Raw genomic sequence first — 13,088 nt, 5'->3', positions numbered from 1 at the left:
CAGAGCCACGGGTTTAACAGGGGAGCCGACAGTGCTGCTGGTAAATATCCTGTCCAGCGCTCCATCCCGAGGGGGCTCCCCCAGATCCGGAGGAGCCCACAAACAGCTCTGTTAAAAAAGATTCGAATCATCATTCTGCTTTCATACTTTCACCATCTAACCAGGAAGAAGGAGCTGGGAGGGAAGGAGACCAGAGGGTTTTCATAATAGGCAAAAATTCAGGCAGCCTGTGCAGATTGTGAATTTTTTTTATTTTATTCTTATCATAGGAAGACAGTAAAAAGGAGAACTGACATGTAGCAGTAGTTGGAGAATAAGGCCAATCCTCCTTCCAGGGTGTGATCACCAGTAACTCTGGCCATCATCAGGTGCCACCTTCCATTGCTGGAGAAGTCAACTCAGCCCTCAAGGCTGCAAAGGTAAACCAGTTGTTTTTAAACAAATGCTCTTCTAATTGAAGAGCTCACCACTCCAGCTGCTGTATCCTATTTACTCTGTAGATTTCCAGCCCTGCTGGCTTTGGGACCAAGACTGCCACAGCTCACAACTTGTCAGGGACATTTCTTCATGTATCAAGTGCTCTTGAACCCTTTCAAGAGGGTTTATAACAGATGCTTCCCACAAACACACGCAGCCAGTATTTGTGCTTAAGTTCCATAATCATGACATGTATAATACTGACAGACCAGTGTAGTCCAAAATTTTGTAAACATTTTAGAGGAAACGAAAACTCAGCTACACATGCTCAAAAGCACACAGAAGGAAGCAGTTGAGCAAAGAAGCTAAGAAAGTGGAAGATCCACTTGGCCTGTTGGCATACTCCATCTTATTCGCACAATGTCTGGTCTCAATGTTATGTTACATGTTTTCTGCTGATTTCTGACGGCAGCTTCCAAAAAAACATAAACAAATCAATTATGTCATTCTGTACTTAAAACTTAACCAGACCTTGGCATGCACACACACACAAACACACATCTTTTTCCTTTTTTTCCTTTTTTCTTTTTTTTTTTCCTAACATGCAAGTGCTTCCAGTGTGTTCACATTCTCAGGGTGATCAAGCTTGGTCTGACTATTGGCTTTTGGAGGATCTGATGCCAGTCAGCCGTGCATAATGGGCTCTTTGTCTTACTGTCACATGAGCAGCATTGTGTTACCATCATTGTCACTCTGGGCTCAAACTGCAAGGCATGCTTTCACACAAAACACTCACTTTGGGGGCTCCTTTTGGCAGAGCCATGCCATCGAAACTCTTTTGCTGCTCTTTAGTTAATCAGCCCGGCAATGCTGAAACTTTAAAAAGTCAGGATTCAAAAGCTCTCGTCCAAATCAACCGATTATGAAGCTTCTCTATGGGCCACATGAAGAGCAGGGGAGGTAACATAACACAGCCATCATTTATTTAAATCACTTAAAATCACTTTTCCTAAGCCCTATGACAGCAGAGAATTGTGCTCTAAATAACAGTGGAGGATGGGAAAAAAAAATTACCAAGTCAAAGTTATCTCCACCTTGAATATTTTTCTTCTGTACTTCAGCAAAACGTGTCATAGATAAAATCAAAACATTTCCGCAGGACAAAGACAAGTAACTTGCCAGGTGACAATATTATTTTACTACTTGCTCTATAAATCCTTCAAATTCACCAAGAACACCCGACCCTTCCCCTGCCAAACAAAATTCTGAAAAATAGATAGACAAGACTTCCATATAGGAGAAACTTTACAAGTTGCTTTAAACATGCTGAACTCATTAAAATCCTGTGCGGATGTCTCTGCTTTCATTAATAAAAAGTATTCTCACAGGGCTGAGACCAAACCGTGGTAAGAACAACATCCTCCTGCCCATACTGTCTCTTGAATAACTTTGTAATGGAAATTTATGTCTTGTACAGCAACTCCTGAAATACAGCACTACTGCCTCTGAAGAGGACTTACAGGACCTACCCCTGAATGAAATGGGCACTGCGTGGGAAGAATTCATGACATCATGCCTGTGATGTGCAGAAAACTTTAGGAAGCAGTGGCTTCATGAAAGAAATGGGGTTGTACATGAAGTAACAAACTACTAGCTCACATACATCTTCTGTCCGGCTCATTTTTCTTTCCTTTACAGTCCATCAAATAATTTGATTATGTTATCAAAGTAATGTAACTTCTTCTGAGCCCTGGTTTGGTGTTCCACCCTGGTACTGCTCATACATGTACAAGTGCCCTAAACACACATTACCCTCCTCTGGATCATTTTTCTTTATTAAGCAGCCTGAGCCAGCCTTCCTCCTTCTCTACACCCTCTACTGCTGATTTGAGCAGACCCTTCCAGATGAGCACTGCCCTGCAGAAACACCACCACCATGGGTCAGGGCCACCCTGACTATTGCCTGGACAATTCTACCCAGACCACAAACCCCTGCTGGTCTCCTCTTGTCCAGCCTGACAAATTCACCTTCTGCACCATCCTAAGGTCATGATTTCTCTGAGATGCCCCTTGCCTTTCATGATCTCTTCCCATGCCCAGCATTTCCAGTACTGTACAAGATGTTGACCCTTTGTTTGGCAAGCCCTTGGTTCCAGCCATCATTGGCAATATACTGGTATTACAGAGAAACAGTTCTTCACTCTCTCCTATCTGAAGACTCTCATCTGAAAAAGAGGTGTTATTAATCCCTATAAACGTATGAATTTCTGTTGACTTTTGATGAAAAGTAACATGACTTTAGCTTCACATGTGTCTTTATTATTTCACTGTCTCTCCTCATTTCCTCTTGCCTTTTGTCTCAAGGTTTAGATTACAAAAGGCAGAATCACTTTTTGCTATTGTTCTTGTGCTGTTATCCATCTCCTGTGGCTGCAGTGGTGGACACTAGAGCCATACAAGCTGCAGCTCTTCGTGCTGGTGATCGTAATTCTAAAGTGACACACTAATATGAAGTCTTTAAATTTCTTTGAAAAAATAATTTTGCACACCCACCTCTGCATGTTCAAAAAAAAAAAAGATCTGGTAGGCTGAGGAGAGTGTTTTTCTACAGCAACAGAAAAATTATTAAATTTCTTTCCTGAAGTCCTACAGCAAGTCAATGTCAAAATTATTTTTCTGCTGTATGTTTTCATTGTCTCACCTATCAAAAGAGCTCAGAATTAGTATCTCCACTGCTGACTATGGGCTAATTTCTCTGACAATCAGATACAAAACACTGATAAAAACTGGAAGACATGGCTGTCCACATTTTAATATAAATCTAACATGTACATCCAAAGGCATGAACCACAAATCCTTACACACGCAAAGCATCAATTAAAGACCAGACAGTTTGAATGGGTTAATTAACATGAATGCTGACACAATCAATAAAGCTATTCCAGTAAAGCAAATCCTGCCTCAGAATATTTCTCCTAGTTTTCTAACAGATGGCTTTAGATGATATATACTCTTTTCACAAGTAAAAAAAATAAAACCAACAACATTTGGAATACCAAGACACAGATTCTTCTCACACATGAAAAAAATACTGCAGTTATATCTACGTTTATGCTATGCTAACTGGAGCATATGAAGTCAGTACTAATTACTGACAAACTAATCTGTTAATATTAAAAATCAGGATCCAATTCCTGGCAGCGAGTCAGTAACATAACTACTACATACTGAAATCTGATTCCATTGGCATCATTCATCAAGGAAGACACCACTTAACAGGAGTAAGAATGTAATAACTTTGACTGTCATTTCACTACCCCATTCCTGTCCATACCTAAAGAAACACTACTCATCCACACAGTGTTCCATTAAAATATTTTTTTTAAAAATGGGATCACATCCGTCTTACAGTACTACTTACATATTTTTGGGTTTTTAAAACCAATGTATCTTTGGTTAGACTAGAACTAAACTTGTGTCTGTGGCACGTACACAAAGAATCTGGCTTTTACCTTCCTCAAAAGCTACTTCCTTTCCCTAACAAGAAGTGAAAATGCCTAGAAAAGAAAAAGCAATGTACGAAAACCATGCAAAACTCCTGCCAAATAATCTGAATATAAATTCAAGGGATCCTTACCAGCTGCAGTCAAAAGCCCACTCCAAACTCTACTAGATGTTAATCAGACTTAAGTATGTTAATGCACAGTTCCTGTATTCTTTGCATAGATGAGTTAATTGCTTTTGTTAACTGCACTTGGTTCCTTAGGGGGGTGTGTGTGCCCATACAGCTGAACAGATGATTGTGGAAAACATGGTTATGCAAGTCATCGAAGTATGGTTCCCTTGGTTAAACCCTTCTGCTCACCTCAAAACAGCTCATTTAACTCTGTAACCCCTGGACAGGTCCTCCAGGTGCCCACTCCACTCCACCAGCCACACTGAAAATAATGCCATTAGCTATCAGAGTTTTACATAGACCTCTAAATGGTGAAATTTATATTCAGGGTTTAAGGCATCTCCCCCCTGACTCAAGGGTAGCAGAGTTTCAGTCTGTGGGGACCCAAACCTGGCATGCACAGCCCTGCCCCTGGAGAACTGTGCCACCTCTGGACCATTTTACCACCTGATACACCAGAAAAGGGGAACTCTATTTCCAGGGAGATGAAGCAGACACAGCCAGCTGACTTCACACAGGCTACTGAACTGCCTGCACTTTAGAACTTTTTTGCCAGATATGGACTATAATCAGTGAGCAAAACCACAAATTTCATAGTCAGTCCCATGAACTGCTATTTTCTGTCCGAGACTTGTGACACTCCAGACTTACAACCACACACTAAGGAACCAAGCACAAAGCCATGGCACCTCCATACCATATTAACAGTCAACACTAATATGATGCCACTGATTCATCTCCTATGGGATTGTACAACAACCTACATGGTTGGCTGTGCAAGAAAAATTAAATAAAGTTTATGACAAAGGTGACATAAATTGATTCTGTGCAGGTGTGTGAGTTATATAGGCAAACAAGTAGAAACTTGGTGCTAAATTAATTACAGTTTGTCCAGCGTATTAAAAATCAGGAGCATACCTGTCCAGATGGTCTTTCTGATTTGAGATGGGAAATCAAACTAGACATTCCGATACTATTTCATTTGCAGGGCCAGTAACTAGCAAGCAAGACAGTTATTTGGCCACCCAGCCTAGTATCTTCCTAAATTCTGACTCCAGCTCAGAACCCCCCCTCCCTTCTTTCAAGAAGAACACACATACCTCATTACATATGCTTTCCTCCAAGTATTGTGCTATTCGGCACAAATACCATTTAGGGATGTTGACAAGGCAACTGAAGCCAGCTTTCAGTTTCAGTCTCACATCAGACATGCTGTTCAATCAAAGAATCTAAGAGTTTTCAGCAGCTTATCTGCTGGGAAACAAATGCTACTCTCCAGCCTTGTCTTTTCAGTTTTTTTCCCTTTGTTCTTCAACATGCTGGATAAAAACATTTTTCCTATATGGAGTCACAATGTTAATCAGCTTTCTAAACCACTGCTGTAAAAGCTCAGTTACCAACTTGATAAAATAACCTATAAAGCATCTTCTAATACCCATGACAACATTTCAAGCGAGGTTTTACACTCACTCTCTAGCAAGAAGTTGGTACTTTGGAAAAACTTCAGAGCTGTATGTGATTCTAGGAAATGCATGTTCGCTTTGACTGCATTTCATACTCATGACTGGCAGCAACATTTAAGTAATTAATAAGACTACCAAAAACTCTCCATTCCCAGCTCATTCGAGGAAAAGCAGCTGCGTGTTTTTCCAAATTGATTTGTGCCTACATTTCCAGATTGAACCTACTCCTTGGCTGAAAGACAAAATAGGAAATGTTTACGCTACTATTACTGTCGCCAAAAGAAAATCTGTGCGGGATACCACACAACTGAGAATTCCTCTAGACAGCTTCTGCTGGGGGACATATGCTGGAACGAAATCAAGGTATTAAACAGATGTGCATTTTCACGTGCGGGTCACGCTAATTTACATCCACACACAAGCATCCCTCTATTCCAGTGCGGGCACTCGCTCCAATCTCCGCTCAGGAGTGCCAAAAGCCTTCCGTGAAAATGAAGGATAACCTTTAAAAACACGCACTTAGAGAAGGGGAAAAAAAAAAAAAAAAAAAAAAAAAAAAAAAAAAAAAAAAAAAAAAAAAAAAAAGTGAGGAGAACCTGACTCGTCTGGGTGGTCTGGGCTCGGGACTGCAGGAGCGCTCCCGCATTCCGCCCCGCCATCCCGGGAAAAACACGCCCGAACGCTCTCTCTGCCAAGGCGGAGGTCCCCGCATCCCACCCGCTCCCTGGATGGATGCTTCTGCCGGGGGCAAACCCCGCTCCGGGAGCGATGCCGTCCCACCCCCGCCTCCTCCCCGGGGCTGCCGCACCCGGCACTGCGGGACGGGACGGGACGGGACGGGATCGGGGTCCCATGGGTGCCTACCTGTCCCGCGGGCGCCCTCCCCGTCAGACCGGCCGCCGGGAGCCGCCGCCGGGAGCCGCCGGGAGCCGCCGGGACTTGAGCGGGGGGCGGAACGAGCGGTGGGGCCGGCGGGATCGGCCCCTCCTCCGCCTGCCCCGGCCCGCCCCCGGCCAGACCCGGGGACGTGTTTAACCATTACCCGCCCTCCCCGCGCCAGTCCCCTCGGGGCGCGCTGCGGTGTGCGCGGTGTGTTTTCCCAGTCCCGGGATCACTCACTGGCCGGCAAAGTGCGAGCTACAAAATAGAGACCTCAGAGATCATTTTTATTCGGCACAGTGAAAGTTAGGTACCTACCTAGCAGGTGATCGAGGGGTGGAATCGTGTTTTCAAACGACGGAATGCTGCGATCCCGCCAGGAGGGGCTGGCCCTCAGCCCCCTCAGGAGACGTGAATTCACAGAAAAATAAACGTCAGCTGCTCCTCTCCAGAGCGGCTGCAGAAAGGAAGGGCATCGTGACTTCTGTACTTAAATATATTCTAGTATATTTAAGATAGTTACTCCGCAAGAAGTTTAGCTGGTTTTTTTTGTTTTTTTTTTTTTGTTTATTCGTATTTGAACACGCCATCGCAGAGGCGATAACTCGGTCAATGGTTGGGTCGGCCTTTGCCTGTGGCGGGCCCGTCCCGGGGCCGGCGCCTTTGGCTCTGGGGACAGGCGGGAACGCTCCAGCACTTCCTTAGAAAAGCCACATCTGTACCCCCCTCCCAACCAAAACCCGGCCTTGCCACCCCACACAGCTTTCCCCCCATGCCCAGGGGGTACAGGGGGGCTGAGGGGTCTGTCCCCGGGCACTGCGGGACTTTCCTGGCCGCCAGGGGCATTCCCCAGCCCGGGCTGTGGGGATTCCCAGTGCCCCCACACCATCTGTGGGTGTCCGGGCTCCGGGAGGGCGCTGGTGCCGCTCCCCGGCCCCGTTCGGGCTGGGCTGGGCTGGGTTTTGCCCCGGAGCGGACCGGCGCCGGACAGAGGCAGCGGAGGCGCGGGTGGGAGTCAGAGATGGCCCTTGAGTGAGCCTCGGGCGGGCTCACAGGGGGGACCCGCCATGGGAGCTCAGCACTTATGGCGGGAGCTGACATGGTGCCTGAGGGGAGCTGGGAATATCCATGGCTGGTGCTGGGGGTGAGGTGCTAGATGGCTGCTCCTGCCCAGTGCCAGGGTGTGCAGCAATGGGCTGAGCATCCAGCTGAGCGCAGGAACTTGGCCGAGGCAGAGGAAGTGGATGAGGTACCGAGGGAGATCATGGCAGCCACACCATAGACATGTGGGGACACCAAGTGGCCACAGCGACTGCAAGGGTTTGGGAAGGCTGTGGGGTGTTGGCACTGAAGTCCTGCATTTGCAGGGATTTGTAGGGACACGGGGATGTTGAGGAAAATGACCTGAAGCTGATTGTGGGTCCCCTGATAATGTAAAATGGCTGGGAATCTCTGAGATTTCTCACAGTGTTGAGGAGCTTTTCTCAAGCCAGGTGCCAGAGCTTGTCTGTCACCTGCAGGTGGAAGGGGATGTGTCCTTGCTGAGCCCCTGGATGGGCAGAGTTGTAGTTGAGATGCAGACGTAGCAGAAACAGAGATGCACCTGGAGATGCACCTGGATGTACATAAGAAAAACTCAAAAAGATTTTTGAGTTGCACCAAAGATTTGGTGCAACCATAGTGTGAATGTAGGCCTAAAAGGGAATGGAATGTTATTTCCTTACACATCTTGAAGTATTAGCAGTGACACTAAAAGTTGTTAGTGGACAGGCATAAAAGGTCTGCACAGTGCTATTTCTTCGTTATTTTCCAACCAGTGGCTGTGATTCGGAGTCAACTGATGATGAGAGGATTATTTCAAGGAAACAGATGGCATTTAAACATATCACATTTATTTTAAGGGTAAAATAAAACAAACAAAGTCCTTGTGTTACAAAAGGCTAGGAGACTAGCTTTTAGTGATTTCAGCTTTAATGAAAGAAACAGCCTGGGCGAAGGGGCCCGTAGGGTGCACGCACACTCTGCTGCTCCCAAAATGACGTAGAGGAGGAGGAGATCAGTTCCATTGTCCGGCGGATCTGGGTCTTCTCGCCTCACAGGAGTCTCCAGGAAGACACTTACTGCATTTATGGTCGTGGTCTCCATGTCACCCGTGTGCTATTCTGGTTAGGGTGACAAAGGTGGAAGGTTCCATCTCAAGGTTTGGTGCTGTCCCATACTTTACCTGATTGAAGGTGTTGGTTTTTGTCTTCATATGTAGAGTGGCTTGTTTTATGGGTCCTGTTGGGTAACTCTGCCTTCAGTAGGCCTTATGGGAGTTCATATTTTGCTTATTAGATTGCCTAATCCTCCTTGTCTCGGGTGGTTCACCATTATGGATGAGAGGGGAGCAGCGGGGGCAATACCTGACGGTAAGGGGGTTTACATAACTAGGAACAATTTTAACTAGGAAATAACTAACTTACATGATTATGAAACATTCATCAAGTATTTAACAGGCAGCTATGAAACAGACAACTTTTAACATGTTGGAACTTTATGTTAGCTGTTGATCAACTCTGGAAATTTATTTTCCACACTTATATCTTGATTGCATTGATTGGTTTATTCCTTTTTTTTTTTTCTCAAGCTGATGGAGTTTCTTTCTCAAATCCTCAACAGTGTTCATTTCTGATGGACTTGCATCCTGTGTTAGGAACAATAATGACATACTCTTATAAATGACCCAGACCCCAAGCGAAAAGGAGTTACAAAAGTTTTATTGAGAACTAAAAAAAAATCCACAAAGCAAAAAGGACAGTGCTGGAAGGGTGACCAACAGCCAGAGGCTCATCCACGAAATGACTGCTCTGCCTTTTATACCCATGGTGTTTTATGAGCCTTTAAGGATTTAGTTGAACTACATTTGTTTGTATGGCAGTCAGAGGTGTTGGTTTGCCCCCCCCACCAGCCCATTTTAGGGTTCCTCCTGCAGCGGTCCCTGTATTCCCAAGCTCGGCCAGCCCCAGCATCACAGCAATACAGGGGGTCTTGGTTGGTCAGGAGCAAAGTGTGGTGATGGCAGGAAGAAGAAAGGAGGGACTCTCAAAGTGGTGCAACCACAACGAGTTTATTGGCATTTCAGACATGGGAGTCCTCACCTTGGAGCGCTTGCCTCAGGAAAGACGGGATTGCTCCAGTACAGGAACTTTTAAAGGGGGATGGAACACAGAGGAGGGTTCAGCCAGGGACTAATGAGGTATAACAGGGGTGTGGCTCACAACACAATAGACAACCACAACAACCATACAGTGAGAAGTGGGAGGGGGAAGCCTGGATCCTGCCCAATCACTTGATGCTCTCCCTAGAATCTTCCAGACTCAGGGAGAGTCCCTGGAGTGATGGATAGGATCAGGGGGTTATATAACACATGATAGATAACTGTAGCGGGTAAAACTAAGTGGGGAGGTGTGGAGACCCCTGAGGGCAACGCAGAAGGAGCAGCACTCCCAGCATTTCCGTGGAAGGCATCCAGCCCTTGGTGCAGGCAGCCAACCCCCTGTTCCTCAGGGCAAGCAGTCTAGTTACCAACCTACCTGAGCCACTTTTGATAGGCAAATAACCCTACCTTTGATTGGTTGTTGTGATACCCCTTAGTTCTCCACTTTAATTGGTCCAAGTTCTCTCCCTTGATTGGTCCTTTTTAGATCCTTCCCTCAATTGCTTAACTTTTCAGTCTGCTTCCCTATTGGTTGTTTTGATAAACCCCACCCCCTTTGTTGTCCATAAAACCCTGGCTTTCAGGAGCTTCAGGGTCTTCCAGAGTTGTTGGTTCCCAAATAAAGAAGGGTCCTAGAGATGATCCTGACTCCTGTGTTCTCTCCTGTGCTGTCTGGAAAGAGTCCGGCTTAGGAGACGGTGCTAAGGCAGCAAGTGTGGAGGGTTGAGACAAGTTCAGGTTGTTTGGCGATCTTTCCAGTAAGTTAGATTTCAAATAGTTTGTTCTTTGTACCCTCCTCCTCTTACTTCATGTTAGTTTCTCCTCCTATCCATTATGTGTCAGTCATATGTTATGTAACCTTCTGGTCCTGCCAGTCATTCTGGGGCCTCACCCAATGCCTGGAAAGTTCCACGAGAGGCTTCAGGTGATTGGTCAGGATCCGGGGGTCCCCCTCCCAGTTCTGCCCTATTCGTTGTTTCTCATGATTGTCACTCTCTGAGCCACTCCGTAGTTTGTTCCTATTGGTTCCATGTTCTACCCTGCCCTGAGATCCACCCCCCTTTATAAGTTGCTGCACCCAGTGGTTTGGGGTCTCTCCTGAGGCACCACCCTGGGAGCAGGTTCCCTGCAATAAACCCAGTTTGGTTAACCATCAAGAGAGTCCCATCTCTCGCTTATTCTGTGCCTTCGCTGCAACCCTGCTCCGAGCATCAAGAGCCCCAGTGTTGCCGCGGTGTCCGGGCTGGCTGAGGCGAGCGACATGAAGAGGCACTGCAACAAGCAAGAGCCTGGGAAAGAGCTGTCAGGCTCGTTTGCTTCAGCAACCATCACAGAAGAGCTGATCACTCTGCTGGAGTGCCTGTGCCACTGGGGTTGAGGCCATCCCCCTTAGAGCGACTCACTGGGAAGGTCGCAGCACCCAGAAGACCCCCCCACCACGGCCCTGGGCAGTCAGCGACAGGGAGGAACACAGGGAGTACATGGAACGAACCATTTCACATAGAGTAAGTCATGAATACAAACACAAAACTGATAGGAACAAGAATGCACCACCACATCCTTCCTCTGCCTTGAGGTCCTCCACCTCCATTTGCTGTGTCCACAGCTAGATTGGAACGGGCAGCTCTTCTGTATTTGGGTGTTCCTTTTTCGTTGTGCTCCTGAGGCTCGTTTTGGGTTCAGCACTGAGGAGTCGAGCACAAAACCAGCATCCCCCACTCTCCAACGGGTCAAGCGATTGTGGAGTGGACTCATCAAAATCTAAAAAGAGTCCTAAGCCAGCAGCAACAAATTCTAAAATCAGAACCACCTTTTGTAAGATTTGCTAGGGCCCTGTTCACAATGAAATTCTTACATTGTTCTTTCAAGTCTCTCAACCCCCCAGTTGTTAGGCACTTCGGGACCAACAAACAGCTGGCTGAGCAGCCAGCTGTGAGAAGCCGCAGGTCCTCGTCAGGGATCCAGAGACCTTAAGGACAGAGGGACCTCACAGTTTAGTCACCTGGGGGCGCAGGTATGCCTGCCTCTCCACGCCCGCCACACTTCAGTGGATCCCATCCAAGTGAGTGAGGCCCTACGTCCACAAGGCTTCTGGGGGCAAAACACCTCAGGTAACAGTTGCGTCATGGAGGAGAAGGAAAAAGGAGACCAGTCCTGGAAGTGAGAGGTTCCTTCCCCTCTTTCCGATCCCCAAGTGGCTCTTTCCTGATTAAATTTATTTTTCTTTTAAGTTTGCAGATCCCCCAGCCATGGTATTGAGCGCAATGAGAGCCCCTGCTGTGTCTCTACTCCTTCGAGCCGCAGTCCTCATCAGTCTCTTCCACTTAACCAGTCCTTGGATCGTTCCTCAGCCCAAGGCAAACGTGAGGCGAACCCTCGCACAGGCCATGGGTCAGGACCACATTTGCCTGTCCCAGGCCTCCGCCCAAAACCCAATGTTGTCTTGTCTGGTAGGGATCCCTTTTAAGGAGGAAGAGCTTCCCCCCACTCTTCTCAAACTGAAAAACCACTACAATGATAAAGCGCCCGGTCACATTGCCCACTCGTTTCACTCCCCTAAAGCCTACCTCCCTTCCCTTCTTCGATCCACCCGAGCCTTTATTGAGACGGGGTTGGAAAGGAAAATCATCTTGCCAGTCTTTAACCCCCTGGGTCCTCTGGCACGACTGAGTTGCCACCCTCAATCAGGCAACTGAAGAGCTACAGGAGCTGGAACTTCTTGGTTCCTCCCCAGCCCCCTTTTGTATCTAGTTTATTTTCCCTCCGTCCAGAGGCCAGTAAAAATCTTTCTCCCCAGTGTACGAAATTAAAGATGTTTATATTGCCGGAATGTGGTGCAGCAGCATCGCCCACATGAAGATGGCCTCCACCCTTAATTTTAAAGCTCTTCCCCTCCCCAAAGGCATGTTTTTGATTTGTGGCGACCAAGCGTTTCCAGGCATCCTGTCTAGGCTCACCGGAGGCCCATGTACAATTGGTAAGTTGGGGCTGCTGGCATGTGACAAAACACAAATTATGGATTAGATTGTAAGAAATTCCTCTAAGCCTGCAGTAGTCCAAGAAAGAGACCTGGCAAGCCTCGACCTGGACTGTGAATTGGACATCATCCACTGGTCCAGGTTGAGGGCCAGAGCCATCACTGTTTTTCTGTCCTGGGTTTCAGTGGCCAAAAGCATGGGGGAACTCGGCCAATTGGAGTGCTGAGTAGCCAAACAAGCCAATTTAACCTCCAACCTCTTATCAGACCTCCTTTGAGACGAGGAGATTACTAGGCAGGCTACTCTTGAAAATTGGGTGGCAATAGACCATCTGTTACTGTTACATCAACACGCATGCAAGGAGTTTGAGGGCCTGTGATGTTTCAACCTTTCATCAGGGACTGAGGACGTGCGCCAATCCATTACCAAGATCAGAGACCATCAAAAGAGAAACGAAGGAGTAGTTTGACCAGCTT

The 13,088-nt window shown here is 46.8% G+C and overlaps 1 protein-coding gene across 1 annotated transcript in view; it reads right to left on the bottom strand.

Moving 5' to 3' along the window:
• MEGF10 (multiple EGF like domains 10) overlaps positions 1-6,482 on the bottom strand; it is an 85,077-nt gene extending 78,595 nt beyond the window's left edge. The window contains exon 1 of the mRNA XM_083883776.1: positions 6,421-6,482. The gene's annotated coding sequence lies outside the window, so the exon portion shown is untranslated. The remainder of the gene's footprint in view (positions 1-6,420) is intronic.
• Between the last annotated feature and the right edge of the window lie 6,606 nt (positions 6,483-13,088).

This window comes from Zosterops lateralis (assembly GCF_965231275.1).
Source record: "Zosterops lateralis genome assembly, chromosome: Z".
NCBI classification, from domain to species: Eukaryota; Metazoa; Chordata; class Aves; order Passeriformes; family Zosteropidae; genus Zosterops; species Zosterops lateralis.
Note: the sequence above shows the minus strand (reverse complement) of the source record. Positions and strands in the feature narration are given on the sequence as shown.